Raw genomic sequence first — 21,856 nt, forward strand, 5'->3', positions numbered from 1 at the left:
GACGCTTCTTATTCGGCTGCTTTCAAGGCTTATAGCTCTGTACCCGGTCGCATTACACACTTTCTCGCACTCAAGGCACAACAATGATTCCGCAGCCCAGGTTTTCTGTCATTGTCCCCTTGCAATCTGGGTTGTGTAGACACTGGTGCGACATTTTTTTTTGCTTTCTGCTTGCTTGATCCCCTCTTTTGGCTCTTACCCACTAAGGAGGATTGGCCAAGAAGCCTACTGTAAGTGAACAATTTAGGATTATGCAAGCTAGAGAATGATGATTACTTTGTTTTACAAGACTCGATTATCTTGGCACAATATAATAACAGTGAAAAAGTAAAATAATAAGAATTTTCGAATAACCGAGGCCTAATCATAACGCATAATTTTTCAGTAGAGTGAGTCAATGCAGTGTAATAATGAAATACTATATTTAGGCTTGATTAGTGAAAATTGACAGCTGATCATTGGCTGAGCAAGGTAATCTCCTCGTGTCCCATATGAATTCGCGGAAGGCTCCGCAGACGTTCTTGTCACTGAATTCGAATGAAACAGCCTCAAAAGGCTAAATTATCGGAGGACGTAGTGAAATTCCTTACTTTTGGAAAAAAATTTGACAATAACTTTTAGTTAATTTTTGCAATGGCGGCATGTTAGAAAAAGTGGTCAATGTTTTCAGCTTCATTTCAGCTAAAGCACAGAGGGTATGACACCAGGCCAGACATGTTTAAAATTAATTAAGAGGTAGCACGTGGCATCGTATTTCGTTTCAGAGGCCTCCCGTTTACGCGTCAGACACCATTTATTATTTCACGCGAAGTGCATGTGTGAAATTTCTGGATTTGATATTGTAGTCTTTGATGAGTACTCAGGGAGGGAAAGTTTTCTGCACCTCACTACTGTTACATACGCTTTCTCCAAGTGCCCTCATCATAAATCACGACGGCAACTGCGCGATGGTTATATAGAAGCGTAGATAGTGAGAGAGTGCATTTTAAATCATAATACGTGAAGTTATTTTTTGTTTACACGCAAGAACACTTCTCAGTGGAGTATTCGGAATTTCACAGATGTTGGCGTCGCCATGCGGCATCCATCTTAACTGTCGTTTGGGGGATGCCCACGCAGCTAGCCCATGCCATCGTTCAGTCGGACTCACTTTCGCGGTTCGCTGGTGCTTTATATTTTGTCGCTGGCAATTTATACTACGGTTATTCTGAAGTCGGACAGGTACTGCGAGTCGTAGTAGCAATGATGTACTCTTTATTGTTTGCTTGCTGAGCTCGAATAATCACGAACTATGCTGGATGCCGCTGTGCAGATGCCATGCCGTCAAAGGAGAGGTTTCCTGCTTTGCACGAGCACGGCCGCTCGCTCTTGCCAGGCCGTGGCACGAGCAGCGTTCACAAAGCTGTACGTGCACTCCTTCACACAGCAGCAGACGTTGTGCCCGGCGTTCAAAACTTCCTTTCCTTCAATATACGACGCACACGTGTTTTTCAACACGCAGTGCGAGATATAACACAGGCTAGAGTCAATGACCTTCTCAGCAGAGCCTCGACAACGCGGTGACTCCAGCCGAAAGTACTATGCAGTTCGAAGTACGATCCCCCCAAACGACAACCATGTTGGGCTTGCACGCAACTTCAACCACCCTCTCTGGGTGGTGGAAGTTGCGAATAGAAGCTTTGTGGTGCACTGTAAGAGACACTCAATCTCAGTGCTCCTAAATGGAATCATTAAATGCAGTATAAACTTATGCACAGTTGCGAAGATTTTGGGAGGCACATGGCAATTCCTACTAGGTTTGAAGTGTCAATACACAATGATGATGTTGATGAAAAAAGTAAACCGGCATATGCTTTTCAACATGTATCGACAAGTTTAGGTTACTGAAATAGGATGGATTCTATTCAATCTCCATAAAACAGTAGAAAAAGATTATCTTATGTGCGCACCGGCGTAGGGGCTGCTCGAGCGACATATCAGTGCTATCAGGTCAAGCTGTAAGAAGAAAGAAATCAAACGCAACTTATTGCTAAATGCAACTGTACTACGTCCGTAGTTGTACAGGTTTAGAAAAGATCTAATTGAAAGTGGCATGTAATTTTATATAATATATGACTGACACAGCTTTTGTTGCGCCTGAGAAATTCATTACCCCGAGATTTATTCCATTTCCCACGTATCCTTTGTCTTAGTTTGTTTAAATTTACTCGTTACCATGAAATATAAAAAAAAACACCCTGCGATGCACTTGGCGTAGATGCTTGCATATGAATTGGAGGTTGTGCTACACGCAGAGCTCTCGTTAACGCAAGCTTTTGGTGAATTACGCGTGCGTTTCTTCGTAAACTGTCTGATGTTCACCTGCTTGGATTGATCAGAACGTTTATTATCTCATTTTACAAGGCTGGCTACAGCAACTCCCTACGAATTTATTCAGCATTCTAGGAGGAGCAAAAAAATACTAGAGAAAGAAAGCTCCCTACATCTCGTAGATGCTTCGTGTATACAAAAGCTGATGTTAGTAAGCTGCATTCCATCTTGAGTGAAGTTAAAATGTTTGCGTTCGTGTAGTTTATTTTTAGCTATATACACAATGTTATCTGGTTCTTCATATTCCCCAGACAAAAATGGATAGATCTGCTTCCCGTGCTGCACTTCCGGCATAAAGACGGTTGAACACCGACTAAAGGAAATCTGTTTTCGTCGTAAGTTCAGAGCAAGAGAAAAAAATCACAAAGCACTCATCAGTGAAGTTAGAATATATTTAGGGCAATGTTTTTTTTTGTGTAGAGTTCAGTTCAGGACAAGATGAACATCATTATTCATCATTCAATGAACAACAGCAATTAACTTCATTATGACAAAACAATGATTTTATGTACAAGCTCTCCTCGCCTTGCTCTAAGGTGCATCAGACGAATGCTTATTACCTGTAATAGGGTGCACGTGTACGAAGGAAACACTGTACAGACCAAAGAAGAAACCTGTTCTTAAAAAGTTGTTTCGGCTCTCATACAGCATCCTCGTTCAGAACGAAGCATGAGCAACAAGTGCGCCTGTTTGTAAAGTTCTCTAATCATCTGTTTGAGGCAACGAGCATGCACAGGCGAAAAATTGCCATAGCTCTTGTTCACTGTGCAGTGGTTTGAATAAACAAGAATTCGAGGTGACGCCACAGAAAGAGCTTCTTTTTCGTGGCGATGACAGAAGCACTTTTTCAGTCGATTAATAGTCCGTTGATATTTAATTCTCGGGGAGTAAATTTCACGTCACCATATTGCTTCTCATGCCATTATTACAATGTTCACGTAACCATGTCTTGTTATGCCAGCGAGTCCTCGTCAAACGTCCGTGCCTCTGAAAAAGGCAATCTGGGTCAAGGCCAGCCCGCAGTCCGCCTGGCGCGATCAACTCGACGACGTGAACACGCGCGGCGCCCCTCTGGCCCACGTGCATTGAGTCAGCTGCGCACGTGACAGCGAGCCGGCGTCCTCGTGTCTGGTGGTCTGACGCATGGCGCGGCAACCCCATTGGAGGAGTCTGCCCTGACGACCAGCGGCGCTTCTGATTGGACATTTTGGTTGGACCCGGTGTAAATAAAAGAAGCCCTGCGGCGCGTCGCGATCGGCAGTCCTGCGAGAGAGGAGTCCCCATGTCGGAGAGCCGACATGTGTGTGAGTCAGCGGTCTTAGGCGAAAGGCTGACCTATGTGTTAGAGAGGAGAGCTCGGCTCTTCGAGTCTCTGTCGGCCCCAGTGCCGAAATTGTAACGCCTCTGTAAATATGCTGTACATAAACCTTGTCTAACTCACCGTCGTCTCGTCCGCTCGTCTTATCAGCTCTGCGCAGAAGCAGTCGCGAGCTGATAAACATACGCTACCAAACGGCTGGTGACCTTCCCGGCGGAGTTGGAAGCAGTGGCGCCTTCGGGGCCGTGTTGGCGTCGCCGTCTTTCGCAACAGTGGTGGCTTCGGCGGGATCGGTCTGTCTTTCGCAACAGTGGTGGCAGCGGTGGGATCGGCCGGCGTCAGCGACATCGATGCGGTGAGTGCCTGATGTTTTCCCCTCAGTTCACCAGACTACTCTAGCTCAGGTTGTAGTAGTTTAGAGAAGGGCTGTGTGAAGCATTGAAGGGAGCTTTGATCGTTTCAAGCCAAGTCGAAGCGCTTTGAAACCAAAGTTAATGCGGAGGGGGTAAACACGGGAGTGTGCAAAATTGCTTGCGCGTCTTGCTAGTAGGCTTATAGTGGGTACGGCAAGTAGATTCTTAACAGGGGCAAACAGCAAGAGGCTAGTGTGAACGATGGAGAACCTTAAAGTGAAGGAACTCATCGAAATTTGTGAGGAACTCGGCATTACTTTGGGCCGTGCGAAACGAAAGCAAGCGATCCTTGCGATCATGAAGGATGAGGGAGTGTCGGCTGAGGAAGTCGATGAGGCCTGGGTGGATATTAAAGCACGCCGTGAGGAGGCAGAAAGGCGAGAAGTAGAAGCTCGCAAACGTGAGGAGGCTGAAAGGCGAGAAGCTCGTGAAGAAGCTGAAAGGCGCGAAGCTCGCGAAGAAGCTGAAAGGCGCGAAGCTCGCGAACGTGAAGAAGCTGAAAGGCGCGAACGTCGCGAGGAGGCCGAGAGACAGGAGCGTCTCGAGTTGAAACGACTAGAATTGGCAATCCCACAGTGTTCGCAGGCGCCTAGCGTAGCTTCTCCAACAGTTCAGGTCAGCGGTTTTAGAATTCGGGACCAACTGCCACCGTTCGTAGTAGGCGAGGACATGGCGAAGTATCTCGTCAAGTTTGAACACGTCTGTGAGCGAAACGCTTTGGAGCGGTCTCTTTGGGCGCAGAACCTGTTAGCTCTTCTTCCCGGCGAAGTGTCCGACGCGATAACTTGCTTGTCGAGGGAAGCGTTTGAGAGCTATGACGAGGTTAAGGAAGTGCTCTTGAGACGTTATAAGTTGTCACCCGAGGCTTTCAGGCAAAGGTTCCGGTATGCTGAAAAGGGGAATGAGTCACACGTTGACTTCGCGTTTCGTCTTAAGGCCGATTTGATTGAATGGCTCAAGGGCGAAGGTGTTTATGACGACCGCGATAGAGTGGTGGAATGCGTTGCATTGGAGCAATTCTACCGCTGCATCGAGGATAATGTCAGGCTTTGGCTGCAGGACAGACTTGGTGAAGTACAGCTAAACAAGGCAGCAGAGTTAGCTGAGGAGTATTATACTCGCCGAAAGTTGCACAGCAGGGCAGTGCGCGTTGAAAAGGATGAGAGAAAAGGGGGCTTTTCAAAGAAACCTGATCAACGGAAACCCGCTCCGCACCGTAATTTCAAGGACCCGTCTCTTACGAAGGACAGTGTAGGGGAAGGGCAAACAGAAGCGGAGAAATCGAGTGAGGTTTCTACCACACAGGCATTTGAATCGGAAAACAAACGGAAGCCGCTAATCTGCTACAACTGCAAAAAGGAAGGGCACATCGCGAGAAACTGTCAGGAAAAGTTTGCTTTCGCAACGATCCGAGAATCAGAAAAAAACATTCGGTTGTTGGAGCCGTATCTCCAAGAAATTAGGGTGAATGAGAAAACGTGCCGAGCACTTAGAGACTCAGCGGCAACCATGGACGTTGTCCATCCTTCATTGGTGTCTCTGGATGACTTCACAGGAGAATGCGCGTGGATCAGGCAGGTCGCCGAGGAGCAGAGTGTTCGCTTACCAATCGCCACGGTTGTCATTAAAGGCCCGTTCGGTGAGCTTCGCACCGAAGCAGCTGTGTCTGCCGCGCTAAATGATCGTTTTCCTTATCTTTTCTCCAACAACTCAGAGCAGCTTCTCAAAGAGCAGGGCAAATCGTTCCTCCCCAACTTAGCGTGCATGGCTCTCACGCGATCGCAAGCGCGGAAGCTATCGCGGCAGCTTGATCTGGTTCAATGCGGTGAACTCTCAAGTGACCTTGTCGGCGGGTCGACGGAACCCCAGAAAGGAAAGTTTCCGCATGAGTCATGTGAGCAGTCACGCGAGCGGCCCGTCGCCGGACCGACCAGCGCGGTTTCCGTAGGAAAGGGAGACGACATGGCGCCATTGAGTCAGAGCGAGAGGGCTGCAACGCTCTCGCCTGTAGCGGAAAGTTGGAGCAAGCTGCCGAGAGTTGATCGAGAGACGCTCATTCGAGAGCAGCGTGAGGATCTCTCGATTGAAGCGCTAGTGGAAAGCCAAATTGAAGCGCGAGTGGAAAGCCAGAAAAACGCGGCACAAGTGCTGTCGAAGGAGCACTACGAGAAATCGGTGAAGAAGCGCGCTTTTGAAGTTGATAATCAGGTAATGCTGCTGCAGCCGTCCAAAAGGAACAAGCTTGATGTTGATTGGGAAGGGCCCGCCAAAGTATTATCGAAACCTTGCGATACAAATTATGAAGTAAAATTAGGAAGGCGGCCGGACAAAATTTACAACTTGAAAGCAGTCGTAAATCAGCTGTTGAATCGATCAGGACGTCTTGAGGGGCTAGTTGGTTCATTCTATTCAGGTAAAAATTGCGCTGAAATAGAAAGGACACCACAAAGAAGGAACACTTTGTGGTGTGAACACTTTGTCGATCTGTTTAAGTGTTCCTTCTTTGTGGTGTCCTTTCTATTTCAGCGCAATTTTTACCTGAATAGCTGTTGAATGCTTCAGAGGAAGAGGGAGCAGAAGTTTTGAGTACTAGTGAGGTAATCGAAGGGGGATCGAAAGTAATCTGGGAGCAGTTGAACCTAGAGCCTAGCTTAAGTGAAGGAGGACCTGAGAAGGAGGACCTGAGAAAGATTGTTTCCGAGTTTGGGTATGTGTTGTCGGACCGTCCCGGAGACACGACGGTGATCGAACACGATATCGAGCTAAGCGGTGAGGAGTCAATCAGTAGCAAGTCGTATCGTTGTTCCCCTGTGCAACGTCGCAAGTGTGAGCCGCTCTTGGTGCCGCATAGGTATCGTCGCCTAAAAGTGGCCGGTTACTGAGGTGGAGCATGTTGCTCCACAGCGCAACTTTGACGTTCGCTAAAGAAAAAAAAAGGAAAGGTAAACGTTAATGCAGGTGCATTGAGCAGTGCGTTTAGTTAGTACCTTCTCAACCTTTCGGTTTCTGGCTGGCGATTCGGGGCAAAATTTTGACCTCATCACGACCTGGGCTGAGCGCTCTCGTTTAGAGTGATCTCAAGGGGCCAACTTTGTGGTATTCTAATTCGTTACGTTGTTGTACGTGGAAAAAAAATTGAGTTGTCACTTTAAGAGTCTTGTGTCCCACATGTGCCTCTTGATGTAGAGGGAACAAAATTCCGATAGACACGTAGATAGGGATATGTTGTACTATACTTTGTCTGGTGTTCTGTCGGGTGACCGAAGGCACTTGCGTGTGTCGTGTGTTGTCTGTTGTCGAACCGTTCTTAGCAAGTTGCAGAACCATCGACAAGTGCTGAAACCGAAGATGGTCAGAAGAGACGAGTGAAGCTGGTCGACAAGTTGTGGCGACAAGCCAGTGGAGCTGGGATCCGTCGTCAAAAATGGGACGTGTTCCCGGAACAGTCTGGAGCTGTATTCTCCCCATGGCCCTGGAGGCGAACCTGGAGGGACCTGGCGAACGAGCGCACCTGACATCCGAGCCCCGTGGAAGCAGCTCGTCTTTCCGGTGCATTGTCTGGCGGCGGGGGTGCTGTTATGCCAGCGAGTCCTCGTCAAACGTCCGTGCCTCTGAAAAAGGCAATCTGGGTCAAGGCCAGCCCGCAGTCCGCCTGGCGCGATCAACTCGACGACGTGAACACGCGCGGCGCCCCTCTGGCCCACGTGCATTGAGTCAGCTGCGCACGTGACAGCGAGCCGGCGTCCTCGTGTCTGGTGGTCTGACGCATGGCGCGGCAACCCCATTGGAGGAGTCTGCCCTGACGACCAGCGGCGCTTCTGATTGGACATTTTGGTTGGACCCGGTGTAAATAAAAGAAGCCCTGCGGCGCGTCGCGATCGGCAGTCCTGCGAGAGAGGAGTCCCCATGTCGGAGAGCCGACATGTGTGTGAGTCAGCGGTCTTAGGCGAAAGGCTGACCTATGTGTTAGAGAGGAGAGCTCGGCTCTTCGAGTCTCTGTCGGCCCCAGTGCCGAAATTGTAACGCCTCTGTAAATATGCTGTACATAAACCTTGTCTAACTCACCGTCGTCTCGTCCCCTCGTCTTATCAGCTCTGCGCAGAAGCAGTCGCGAGCTGATAAACATACGCTACCAAACGGCTGGTGACCTTCCCGGCGGAGTTGGAAGCAGTGGCGCCTTCGGGGCCGTGTTGGCGTCGCCGTCTTTCGCAACAGTGGTGGCTTCGGCGGGATCGGTCTGTCTTTCGCAACAGTCTCAAAATAACCGGTCTCACCCATATAAATACGTGTTCAATCTATGCATGACATTCTGTATGGGTGAAACTTGGATCCGAAACATTTTTCCCGGCCAGGCGTGGTTCCACCAAACTATCTACTTCAATGCTCAGGATATTCAGCGAGTGGGAAATTTCGGACCCCCTGTTTCACATTGTGCAGAAAGCAGCGGTGATGTTAAGTGAAGAATATTTCAAACTGATTTATAGAGCTGGGAATCCCAAGGCGACAAGAGATGTCTGTGGGACCTCATTGTGCTGCCTTGTCACGAACGTGCAACAAGCACTGACAGCTTGATAGCGATTGAACTTCACAGTGGGGGTGTGACGAGGACATTATTGAGGTGTAGTCTTATCGAACCGAGGACACAGTGGTTGAAAATTATGCTTCTGCTGCGGAGGTTATACGTGATTGGTCACAAGAACCAAAGTTGCGTAGTGAAAAGTTGCTGGCTGTAGGGCCCTCCACTCATTGTCTCTCTAAAAGATGGCTGACTCGTAAATATTGGGTTTACTTTGTAGGTACTGTAGGAAAAATACCTGAGGCTTCTGGCACCGAACGTGTGCGCAGATCCTGACTGTGAAATATGGTGCATGTTTTTCAAACCTGGCAGAAATATCAGCTACAATTAACTTTGTGCTTTTAGCATCCGCATTTCGCTTAACACTCTAATTAAAGTATTATTTCATTCCCAAAATGAAGAAAATAAAAACCGATTGCATTCTAGTTCAGGAAGCAGTAAAAGCTATTGTGTTAAGTTTGAGTTTGTGGTGCAATATTTTCTCGTATTGGTTTTCTGTACTGCTATTGGTACTCGACTGCTGACCAGCAGGTCGCGGAATCGAATCCCGGCTGCGGCGGTGGCATTTTCGATGTAGGGGAAAATGTTGTAGGCCCGTGTGGTAAGATTTGGGTGCACGTTGAAGAACCCTAGGTGATAGAAATTTTTGGAACCCTTCATTACGGCGTCTCATAATCATATAGTGGTGCTCGGACGTTGAACCCCACATATTAATCATCAAATGTTTTCCGGTCAGCATTATACGAGGTGTGTCGTAGGGTAAGATTCTGGAAATATCATGCTTACAACACAAACATCAGTAAGCCTTATATATCGAAATTTCTAACTAGGGGTGCACTTCAGCGGATAATGTGAGACAGACATGTACGTCTACCGTGTGCGCGTAGTGCAATTTGTGGAATAAAACAGAAAGTACTTATGCCCTTTCTTAAGTTCACTTTTTACTCACTGTTTCTGTTTCTTCAAACTTTCAGCAGATGAAAATTTTATACTGGTTCCGCTGCTTGGCCAGGTTCCCCTGCTAACTACTATAAGCCTTAGTTCGGATGACTCTTTTTTGAACGTTCATTTATTGCCCTAAGGTAGTCTGGTTACGCTTTGAAACTACCTGAGCTGCAGTCTGTAGAGATTGCCACAGCGCCACGAAAGTATGAAGTTGCTGTTTTGAGCAAGGTTGATGTCAGTGAATGTTATGAAAAAAAAAACGGCATCACCCACGATGGTCATTTTTAATAAAACTCGAATAATAGGCATCGAAATTCAAAAATTTGTCATTTTTTTATGGCAAGGCTGGTTTCGTTATTGACAGGAGATTTTCCGATCACGACTACGAGCACGTGTTCGTAATTTTAAGGTACTGCGCTCCTTTCGAAATTCCGCAAATGACGCTGTTGTGTGATGAGCGCATCTCGAGAGGAAATGAGTATTTCTTCCTCACAGCTCTTTGTAGCCTCCTCTAAGCTCTGTCTATATAAAGGGGTAATGGTTTGGAGACGCGCAATTTTGAGCCGTTTTGAGCGGTTTTGAAATTGAGCAAGTGATTAATGGGCGCATGGCGATCCGATCATAAAGGCGTGATCCCCCGAGCGCATCGTTCATGTTTCACTTTTGCGCGCACCTTGGACTGTATGTGACACGTGTGTGAACGTCTTGCATAAGTGTAATACGTTGCAAAAATTATTTTTTATGTAAGAGATCTTATTTTTGCATGTAGTTTTAGGCATCAAGGCTCAGCATCATGATGAAGCGAAGGATAGAAAATTAATAAATCATAAAAAGTAAGCGATTTAACAATGATAGATAGATAGATAGATAGATAGGTAGAGAGATAGATAGATGGATAGATAGATAGATAGATAGATAGATTGATAGATAGATAGATAGATAGATAGATAGATAGATAGATAGATAGATAGATAGACGGAGTGATGGATGGATGGATGGACAGTTGGATGAATGGATTGATGGATGAATGGATTACAGTGATCTTATCAGTCCTTGTGCTGTGTCTAGCTTTAATTAGCCCTAGTTTCGTTTTATTTGGCACTGCTGTGCTTAATAATTATTTATTGCTCAAATAAAGTAACCTAAAAAACTGACAAATCAAATTTGTAAAAAGAGCTTGTTCTGCGCATACTAGCAAGTACCAGAGATAGCCTACAATTGAGTGCGTAACATCAGGTCTTCTGCGTTTTTCAATCGCATCGTGCGAAAAATATAGACCTCGAGAGACCATCACAGCACGACCACTTTTAATGTCGAGAAGCCCTGAAGAAAGCCGTTATTTTGGTCTAACGCAGATTGTTCTTTCTTTGCAATGCGTTGCTAATGACAGTTTCTGAAAAAATTTTACAGATTACGCTTCCAGAATGAGGTCAATGGCTGAAGGAATATGACGCTCTGCAGGTGCTGACCGAGTAATTAAGATTCACTGCAAACGCTGCGCTTTATTCAAAGAAAAGAAAATTGCAGACATCACGCAATGGGAGCCTATGTGTCCGGATTAACGGCCTTGTTGTGAAATTTCTTTAATAATGCGGAATAGAAAGCTCACCTCTGTTTCATTGCAAAATCGTCCAAATCAACTCTGTAACTTCGACTGCGCACGATGCTTAGATTTTTGTCATTTGGCACAGTAATTTTTCTTCACTTCAAGAATGCACAAAAGTTTGTATCTATCCGAGTGAAACAGTGCGTACTATAGATTCTTCTTAAATAGTATTTGAATTACTCAACGCGCTTGGGTCTTCGTACATGTCAGTATTCCATGAGGCGCACTGAAGTATTCAAGCTGACTCTGGTTTCGAGTAAGCAGAAATGGCTTCGTGTTATGCTTTCGTTTGCAGACGATACTCTCCGTGCTTTTCATATATATTGCCCCATTTTTTCTTCGGGTTTGTTATCGCCCCGTTACACTATGTTCAGTGCCAACAGCGCCGATGGTGTTCTAGAATATTCCAGGTTGTAGTGGATCATTTTGTTAAGATTACACCCACTCTGCGAACATTTAAGATTGTTCTTCAACCCAAGCAGCTGCTAGCGATAACGTTAGAATACTCGACGGCAGGTTTATATATGCCGACTCGCTTCACTTCTCTTCACTCGAACGCCAAAGGACACCCTGCTCACCGCTATCAGTGTCCCTGTGTTGCTTTAATATGGCCTTCAGTTTTCTAGCCACAAGTTTTAACTTAACATCGAGCCTGCTGCTTCTGTCCACAGCACGACCCCGTGACAATATCCTAGTGCTGTCATGAGGTCCTAGTGTGGACGAAGACATCAGTCGATGTATTTATTTATTTTGTGTATTTATTTGGGCATTCTTTACAAAAATGCCCACGAAGGTGGCAAAAGGAGAGAGCGTCTCCTGACTAGGCCCACTCTTCGTGAGGCACCTCGGGCAAGTACAGCAAAGCAGTACATTGAAAATTCAAGGTTATACATACAAATTATTAAAAAAACAATGATCATTACAACAAGCGCAGATAATATCAGTTAAAGGTTCAAACAAAGCTGTTCGTTAGCGATAAATACAAAGACGTTATCAGCACTATTACCATATAATTAAATACATGCAATTTGTGTGTAAATAGAAAACAATGATAAAAAAACAAAGATTACAACAGATATATTTCATACAATACCAATCTTCAGCACATGCACCCTGTAAGTGGGTTTGGATTATTACATTCATAGTTTGCTTCTTAAATTTTGTAATGCGTTTCGTCTCTCTAGCGTATTCTGTTACTTCAGGAATCTTGTTGCACAGTAAAACAATTTGCTTATCAATTGACTTTATACCATAGTTTGTCTGACACAACGGCCCCACCAACGCAACGGTACGTAGATTGTATGCAAGATCTCTGCATATCAAGTAAGTATCAGAAAAACTCTGATATGTTCTTATTTTTTTTATTAACATTGCAGTTGTACCTTGAAGCACTCTGGGAATGATATAACGCTGTGCACACGAAAAAGGGACCTATTTGGGGGGACCGAGATAAATAGCACACGTAGTGCACTTTTTGAATAATACTTTCACTGTAATGGCTTCGGTCTTGAGGGGTGAAATAAATTAATAAAAATAAATTAGGTATTTAAGGGCGGCACCACGTAATAAGTAAGCTTTACGAGGCATGCGCGGCAGATGCAAGCATGGAAAAAAAGAAAACTGCGGAAGAGAAACGCAGAATGGTGGCTGGTGTGGGCCGGTGCGAGTGCTTTTTGGCTTTCACCGTTTTGTCTCATTGCCTTGCGGTGGTCGTTTACGAATCTGTCAGCGGCGTCGGCCATTCGGGCACGCATTGTGGTGGTAGCCTGACCATGTCCTCAACGCTTTGCTTGAATGGCGTGTTTCGATGGATAAAAACATGGCATTTGTTTCGCAAGGGTCTTGGGGTCTCGAGCGAGCCTGCCGCTTCGACTACCGAGCAGGATATTGCACCCGCTGTGTGATCGGCCCAGTCCAGGGGCATAAAATTAAGCAATGCTTAAGTTATATGCTTCACTGTGCATGTCGTCGCTAAGGCACCTGCCAGTGTCGTTCTGTGCTATGCGTCAAATAGCGCGTCCAATAAAAAAAGGGAACAAAATAGTGGGAAAAAATAACGGAAAGGGCTTAGGCGCATATTTAAACGATGAAAGGGGCCTGATGCACGTTTAAAAGCAAATCTGTGGGCAATACATGCTTCGTACACCCAGTTAATCGACGTGCGAGTGTGCCTTGTTAAGGATATTTTGTGCGATATACACGAACGAAGTGACATTCTTTGAGGAAATACTGAAGTGCATCTCCACGTTTATCGCACTTTCGTTTGTTCATATCTACACGAAGGCCAAGTTTGTTTTTGCTTTACTCCGTTTTTATACTTGAATTGTTTGTGTTTTTATTCAGCGCCAGCTTGTCCTTATTATTCTCGTGTGGCATAGCTGCGCGACATATAGTTTTAAAGCTCTTGCGGTGAATACAGTAAAACCATGACATGCTCTGTCGATGTTCACTCTTCTTGGGTGCACGTTAAAGAACCCCAGGTGGTCGAAATTTCCGGAGCCCTCCACTACGGCGTCTCTCATAATCATATGGTGGTTTTGGGACGTTAAACCCAACAAATCAATCAATGAATCAGATGTTCACTCTTCTGTGAGAGCTACTCCGTTTCATCGCCCCCGCCATGGTGGTCTAGTGGCTAAGGTACTCGGCTGCTGACCCGCAGGTTGCGGGATCGAATCCCGGCTGCGGCGGCTGCATTTGCGATGGAGGCGGAAATGTTGTAGGCCCGTGTGCTCAGAATTGGGTGCACCTTAAAGAACCCCAGGTGGTCGAAATTTCCGGAGCCCTCCACTACAGCGTCTCTCACAATAATATGGTGGTTCTGGGACGTTAAAACCCCACAAATCAAATCCGCTTCATCGCTACTTTCTGCTCTTTATGTCGAACCAGTGTGTTTCAGTGTTCAGTGGTAATACTCAAGTTAACGTTGCAGGTTTCAGTTATGTCACATCATGCATAAAAGCCCTTGCTTATGCCGATGACGTTGCATTGATATGTTCAGATAAGGAAAGTGTCAAAGAAGAAGTTCGTCTAACACAATGATTTTGTGCAGTTAATACCGTTTAGCCATCGCAGTATGCCTGTATGCGTTGGGGCGTCATCTTGACGTTCCCCTGAATCAATTTCTTAGCAGTAACGCACATTAATCTGATGGTGGTGTTAGCATCTGAAGCTTGGGGTAGAAAAACTGTCAATATTTGCCGAAGCGAATTTCTCGAATGTTTTGTTAGCTACCAGACTAATTTATGAGATTTAAGTAAGGCCACTGGGCAAAAAAAAAGGTTATTGCCCGCTTTGGCGCTCTGCTTGCGAGCTCTGAATTTTTATTGCGCTAGATATTTGCCCGCTTTGGCGCTCTGCTTTAAAGCTCTGTATGAGACGAGATAACTTGCTTTTTTTCCACGTAAGAATAACTGACTATGAAATATTTTAATGCCTATATGTGTATGTCGATGTCCAACACTCTCTAAAGTATTGCATAACATGATGCTTCTTTTAATATTTTGTAGGCATGCTCACACTTCTTTTACGCGATCCTGCTCCTGTTTTTGTTTTTCTTAGAGTATTTTACAGCAAGAGGTCCCATTGCAGTGTTTACACTAAAGCACCTCTTTCTGTAGACCTCTACCTATATCTAATCCTTCATCCAAATACGCTCAATAAACTGAAACAGAAGAGGTGTTTTTGTCGTGCAATATATTTATATATTTAGTCGCATGTTTAAACTTTTTGCGTGATGTGCCACAAAAATTTAAATGACATGCAATTTTCAAGTGAATGCAAATGACATGCAATCTTCAAGTGTCATCGTTTATCAAAAGTTTTTTAATTCATGCCATGCTATTCCGGGAAAAAAAGTCTATAGCCAGGCACAGAGAACTCTCAATTGATTCAACTTAATGGGACCCTTTAAAATGGTTCACTTGACTAAAAGTTCACTAGACTGAATATTCATTAGAATACGTAAGATCATGAGCACAACACAACTCTTGTCATTCGTGTGAATTCTAACTTCTCTTGAAATGAATTTTAACTTTTTTTTTCATTTGAACTGGCACCCTTAAAGCGCAAGCAGACACAAAGTTGTCCAGACAGTTGGTTTTGTACACTGCCTCCAGTACCGCTTATTGCTGTGACACGAAATCTTGCAACTTTCTGATATATACTACAGCCTCGGCTACAGATACAGGAATTTTATCTGCAACAGTCACTGTAAGTTCCTTGACGCACTCTTGTTTCGGTTTCAAATGAATACCGCAAACAATTTCCAAATCTTATAGCTCCGCGCAGCTACTTTCGAAGAGCACGTGGCTCATTTTCCTCTCGGTGTGTACAGTGATACGGTCCACTGTTACGGTTCACCGATACGGTACCACTGCTAAGGGCGCGTTCACACTGAGCATTCCGGCCTCGGAAAGTGCGCCGAACCCGGTTCGGTGGCGGTGAGATCGGCCGAAAGGGCCCTCTCCGCGCCGAACACTCTCGAACCGAATTTTGCGGCGTTTGCCACCGATTCGGTCACCGCGGTGCAATAGGAGCGAGCGCTAGTCAAGGAATTTTGAAAAATGGCGGCCAAGCTATACTCACTTGTGATGTCGCAATGCAAATGACTGAATGCTGTAACCCACAGGAGTTTGACTCACTTTGTGCCTAATTTATGTTTCTATTTCATGGAAAAAGTGACCGAGCTTCTCGTTGGCATGACCGAGCTTGTCGCGGTCTTGCAGAGCAAGACGAACCCACCAATGCCACTAGCGTCGGCAGTTTTTTTTGCTCTTCGTGCATTACAAGACAGCGACATGCCGGCAAAGTAAGCTGTACTGCTTCTTGCTTCCTACGCATGAGAATCGTCAAAGTCTAGACCTACGGATTGAGTAGTGGCGTTTGCAAGCCGCGACAACAACCGGGTGACAGCGCATCCATCCAGCGTTCACACCGTGGTAGATGGCATCTTCGGCGGGGCGGGGCACGCACAACGCGAACTACGCTCCGTTTTAGTGGCAGGAGAATTTCACTCGCTGTAGAAAGCGGATGTTTCAGTGCGAACTGGGTGTTAAGGGAAAGCACGTGGCACTCGCTCGGAGCCACCACCGGCTGGAGGCTACAACGGGTTTCACGGAGGTGCAGCAATTACCGCGGGTGGTTTCCCTTTCGTTTCCTTAAGAGTTCGCTTGGCGTTGATTCAAATCACGTCTGTACACATGAGCAAAAGACGAAAGAGCGCCCCTCAAAGTGCGCCCTTCACCTGCGCTGACCCCGTTCTAGCGTCCCGGTGGTGGTGGCACGAAGTGGCCGCCATGCACCCTAATTTTCTTTTTAAGAGTGAAGTCATGTGTACAAGCGACGTGACACCTCGCCGATGAATGGGAGACTTCAGGGCAGGACGCATCGGCTACGCCAGTGCTGCAGAGCTCTAAACTTCATTATTTGACCTTAAAAATGAGGGAAGATCTGCAGGTGAAGTTGCTTCAACTGAAATATTCCACATTGAGAAGTTCTTTCAAGTGCAAGACGTTTGCATAGAATGCAAGGGAAAACCACCGAAGATTTTTCAAAGGTTGCTTTTTTTTAAATACTCGTTAAACTGACGTTGGTCTTAGTGAGTGTTCATTGTATTTAGCATAATCCCAAAGCGTAATAGTGTAAGGAAAAGACCCGATTTGTTCGACAAGCCCTGAGCGTGAGGGAGTCATCTGTGCAGGCTGTCATAAGTTAAAAGTGTTCGCGTGCTCCTTCTTCTAGTATAGCTGACATAGAAATCTGGCACCGGACAGCGATGCTTACCAATGTGCCGTTGTGATGTTTGGAATGAGTTTAGAGTTGTGTAGTATGGAGAATGACAAAACTAGGACAGCCATATACGACAGCGGATATACAGTTGACACGCAGCTTAGCAATTAAGGGACTTATAAGAGCGAACAAGAAAATTTATAATAACAAGACAGCCATTCTCATAGTGGTCCTTCAGTCTTCCTCTTTTTGCAGAGTTAAGTTATTCCACGCACTCATAACTGTCAGAAATGAGGCATACAAAATAGAATTTCGCTGATGTCACCACACCTTTGATAACAGCTGCTGTGAACTGCCGAGCTTTCATCTGTCAGCTGGATGTGAGACAAAAGAAAAATAACTGAGCATCACTGAAACTAACAGTTTACCTCATCGGCCTGATTTCACCTACTTTTTCAGTTACCTATATATTTCTGTTAGATTACCAAGCATGTGGCGCGATTATTCGTGCATGTGCATTACCCTAAATTATTTTTTAACAGAAAAGTGTTTGATGCCGGGGTCCATTAAGGCTCCAATGACGTATAATTTTTGCTGATATGACGTAAAATATATATTTTGACATTGCGAAAAAACACACAATCGAAATGTACCTTAGCGTACCGTCGAACCAGTGACCTCTCGCTCTGCAGCGCGCGACGCTATCCCCTAAACCGCACAGCGTACGTTGGCCATCCGCAGAGCTCAGTAACTTCAGCGTGTTTTCGACATCAGTAGCGGGATGGCGCTCCGGGTCGCGTGCTCTAAATGTCGTCGCGCCGCATCAATTCGCGCGTTGCTGTGCGCGTGCGCCTCGACATCGCATGGTCAAAGCTCGCAGTGACGTCCTCTGGCATGGTCGCTCACCCGCGTGCGCCCTTATCTCGGGATTCGAGCGTTTTGTGCCTCTTGTGCTTCTAGCGCAAGTTTTCGTGGGCGTTACAGTGGTTAAAGAGAGCACGAAGGGCGCCTCGCTGGCTTCCGCCGCCATGTCTACGAAAGGAGCACGCTGCTCACACACGGTGAAGTAAAAATAGTGACAGTTGCTCACGTGTGTCCTGTGTATACTGGTGCACTTATTTCATCTTTCTTTCTGTTTGAGCAGCGTGCTTTAAGTTTTGACCTGTGACAGGTGCTTCGCGGCGCTCGTCGTATGTGTGCTCATTTTGGTGCGTGCTTTCTGCTTGAGGTGCGCGCTGCAAGTTTCGAGCTGCTTGTCGTTCTTTTCGTGACATTGCAATTTGTTGCTGCAGCTTTATTTCCTTCGTCCTTGTGGTGAAACATTGCAGAATAAACGCTCTAGTATCTCTGAATAGATACGTTTCACTTTCACGTTAAAGCAATCCTAAAAAAAAGGTATCAGCCAAGTTTTTTTTATGTTTACGTAAATCAGCAAGAGAAGCAACTGTGTATGCTCCACGATAACAGTAATAAGCAATGGGCTGATAATAAATGTCCTCTATTCCGTGCTGCCTCAAATAATGACGCCCCTGGCATCTTTTGCGGACGCCCGTTCAGTTGCCGTAACGGTACAAATCAACGCAAAATTCGAAAATGACAACTTGGCAATTCCAAATGTGAAGTAGTTGGCTTAAAAAGCCTTAATAACACTTAGACTACTTTGGATTTTTATCCTTTTCTCGCTACTACTTGCGAAATTCAGCGTTGAAGAGGAGTGGCAAGCAGGAAACTATTAATGAACGTTGAATGAGAGAAGAAAAAGAAAGTTGTTTTTCTTTTAACAGTGTCGCGTCTCTCTTTTTCTATCAAATCGCACCATTCAATTCGAGTTACGCCAAAGTACGAGATAGGTTGAGATTGTTGTTCAGCAAGTGAACAATGATGCAACGGAGCAAAGGGGGCTAAACCAATTAGCTTAAAAAAAGATCTGATATACAACGTTTTCCTTTGAACTATAGTACCCTGGAATTCGCTGCCCGAACCTGTTCATTCTCTACCCCTACAAAATTTCTGGAAACCTGTTGATGATTGTTGATTTGTTCTAGTTTTTTTAACTCCTGCAATATTCTCATTGAGGTTGCAGTATGTGAAAATAAATTAATAAATAAAAATAAAAGTCCCACATACGGACCGCATCCTTTATACAAAAGAGTGTACCACCAATATTTATTTAGAGAATCGGTATGGCAATGGCAGCCTTGTTTTAACGCAGAAATTTGTTGTTATACTTTAGCGCAGAAAGACACTATGCTTTCGCCTTGTGACACACCCCTCTTCCGCACAGCTACTTGCGGGAGTACTCGCAGTTTCTTCCATCCATCGTTTTCTTTGCTTCAAGAATCGTTATAGATCCGCTGGCCAGAATGATGGTCAGAACAGGGGGAAACGATTGGTGTAAAGCTCCTTGCTACTGACTGTGGAGAGTAATAGGGAAGCAGCGGTGGCTGCTAAAGCGTCATTATTCCTAGCTTAGCTAGAGGCGAGTTCCCTATGGTGACGATATGAATGAATATTTCTAAGGTCGGGTAGGAGGAAAAAAAAAGTTGAGAGTGGAAGACATAGATTGGGTGGAGTGGTAGGGATAAAAGCACGAAAGAATGCAAATGAGAAGAGCTCATGGTGACCGGATGACCGGAGTGAACTGCTCCATACCAGATGGGGAAAACCAGTCGGGGGTTCTGTCACGTAGGGGGTGAAATGGAACCTCACAGTGGGCTTCCCGGCTGTGCTTGTGAGTCACCGGGTCGGGCATCCCACGGGGCTCGCCCTTCTACTATCAGCCACACTCGGCGATCCCTACTGCACGGCAAGTGATTACCAACGCAGGTGACGATGGCGGCTGGAACCACACTCACCACCCGCTACACGAAACAAGGAAGATAGATAGATATGTGGGGTTTAACGTCCCAAAACCACCATATGATTATGAGAGACGCCGTAGTGGAGGACTCCGGAAATTTCGACCACCTGAGGTTCATTAACGTGCACCCAAATCTGAGCACACGGGCCTACAACATTTCCGCCTCCATCGGAAATGCAGCCGCTGCAACCGGGATTCGAACCCGCGACCTGCGGGTCAGCAGCCAAGTACCTTAGCCACTAGACCACCGCGGGGCTACAGCCTCGAAGCTTCTCTGACACCGTAGGCGCGGTTTGCGCTGGACATAGTGTAACGGAACGATAGCAAATCTTGAGGAAAGAAACGTGGCAATATGGTGAACCACATTTGTACATTCTTTTTCTCTCTTTGAAGCAACGGTGATGCCAAGTTGAGCATACTCGGTGAACGAAGCTTGAGGACATATTGACTTCGATTTTGTGTTAATATACCTATAAAAGCGTCAACTTCTTTGTTTAACTTTTTATCTACATGTTCTATAAATTCAGGCACCTTGAAAAAAAAACCTGGCATGATCTCGTAGGCATTCACATATGGTGACTCGGAGGCCAAATTAATTTTCGGCTTATTTTCACTCGATGTCCCTGCCCTCCACTCTTCATAAACAAACCACGAATTTGCACTGCTTGAAAGATCAGAGGTACCTCATCCAGTTTTCCACTGACTCGGTGATCCACCCACGCCTAAAAACGCTACAATGCCACGGGATGACATCACCGCGTGATGTTACGTCACGTGACTTCATGATGACGGCCTAGGTACGTCAAAAATGGGGTAATCTACGACGTCAAGATGACTTTATCTGGGGACATCACCATGTGTCGATCATTTCTTGCACCCCTTGCATTGTACTTGACCGCGACGGTCAATTTTTACGCTTCATGACGAATTGAAGGTACGCCTTGTCGCATTGAAGAGGTACATTGTGGCGGCAATGCGGCATAATATACCAAGTAGTAACGACAATTGTTTGAGATAATGTTCAACAAAGAAGTTTGGCAACAACAGCATTCTAAGAGACAATCAGATCAGAGTAAATACATTCACATGTTTAAAAAATGTCAATGTCGAACCACGGGTGGCTTACAGAAGGTGGGAGCAAAGGCACTGAATAAGGTATTTTTTACACCTTATGGTTCTTAAGTACAAGTCCTATCAGAAATTAACACACGAGAACCCGCACTCATAGAACCTAATCATCTTCCAGCTGTATTTTTCTTCTTTTTTTCATTAGCCGCCGTCAGCCTGCAGACGGAAAGATACTGTATATATGCAATAAGATGAAAGATCTGGACTTTAATACACCCAAAACTAACAATGCATGTGTTCGATTTTTCCCGCGCTTCCCTGTGCTTGTTTGACGGAGCTATGTAAAGCCGGAGTAGTGGCCAAGGCGTTAACTTAGCGTGCAAAGTGCACTGTATTCGAGTGACTTGCTCACGTGGCAGCACGTGTGTCGGCTTAAGCTAAGCCCGGCTGGAATATGAAGTCCACTGGTGCGTAAGGAATCCAGACTCACGGTGTGGGACCTGCGATATGGAGATTTGCAAGTAAGAGAAAAAAATAAGGCGTACGCAAAATAGCGGAGAAATAAATGTTTTAGATGGAACACGTCGGAGGGGACCACATGATAGTGCTCTCATGAAAACCGAAGGGGATCGCATGAACAAAGCGTAATCTCTCCTAGGGAGGCGTGACTGATCTCCTCTATCAAACCCATGAAACCGAGTCGGCCCCTACTGAGAGGCTGGGAACGTTGTGGGAACAAGTTATTCCAGGGATATTCAACCGAACAGAAGCAGGCTTCTTTCTTTGGACGGTGACGTACAGTAAAAAAATTGCCATGAGTCGGAGTGGAGAAGACCACTGAACTGAAGATGGCAAGAATAACTTTAAAATATTCAAACATAATCGCGTGCTATTTTACGGATGTCATAGCATTTCAAAGTGTGTACTAGGTTGCGACACCTAGAAGCAAACTAAAAATTAAGTCGTTAGT

The sequence above is a fragment of the Rhipicephalus microplus genome, chromosome 4 (genome assembly GCF_043290135.1).
Source record: "Rhipicephalus microplus isolate Deutch F79 chromosome 4, USDA_Rmic, whole genome shotgun sequence".
Taxonomy (NCBI): domain Eukaryota; kingdom Metazoa; phylum Arthropoda; class Arachnida; order Ixodida; family Ixodidae; genus Rhipicephalus; species Rhipicephalus microplus.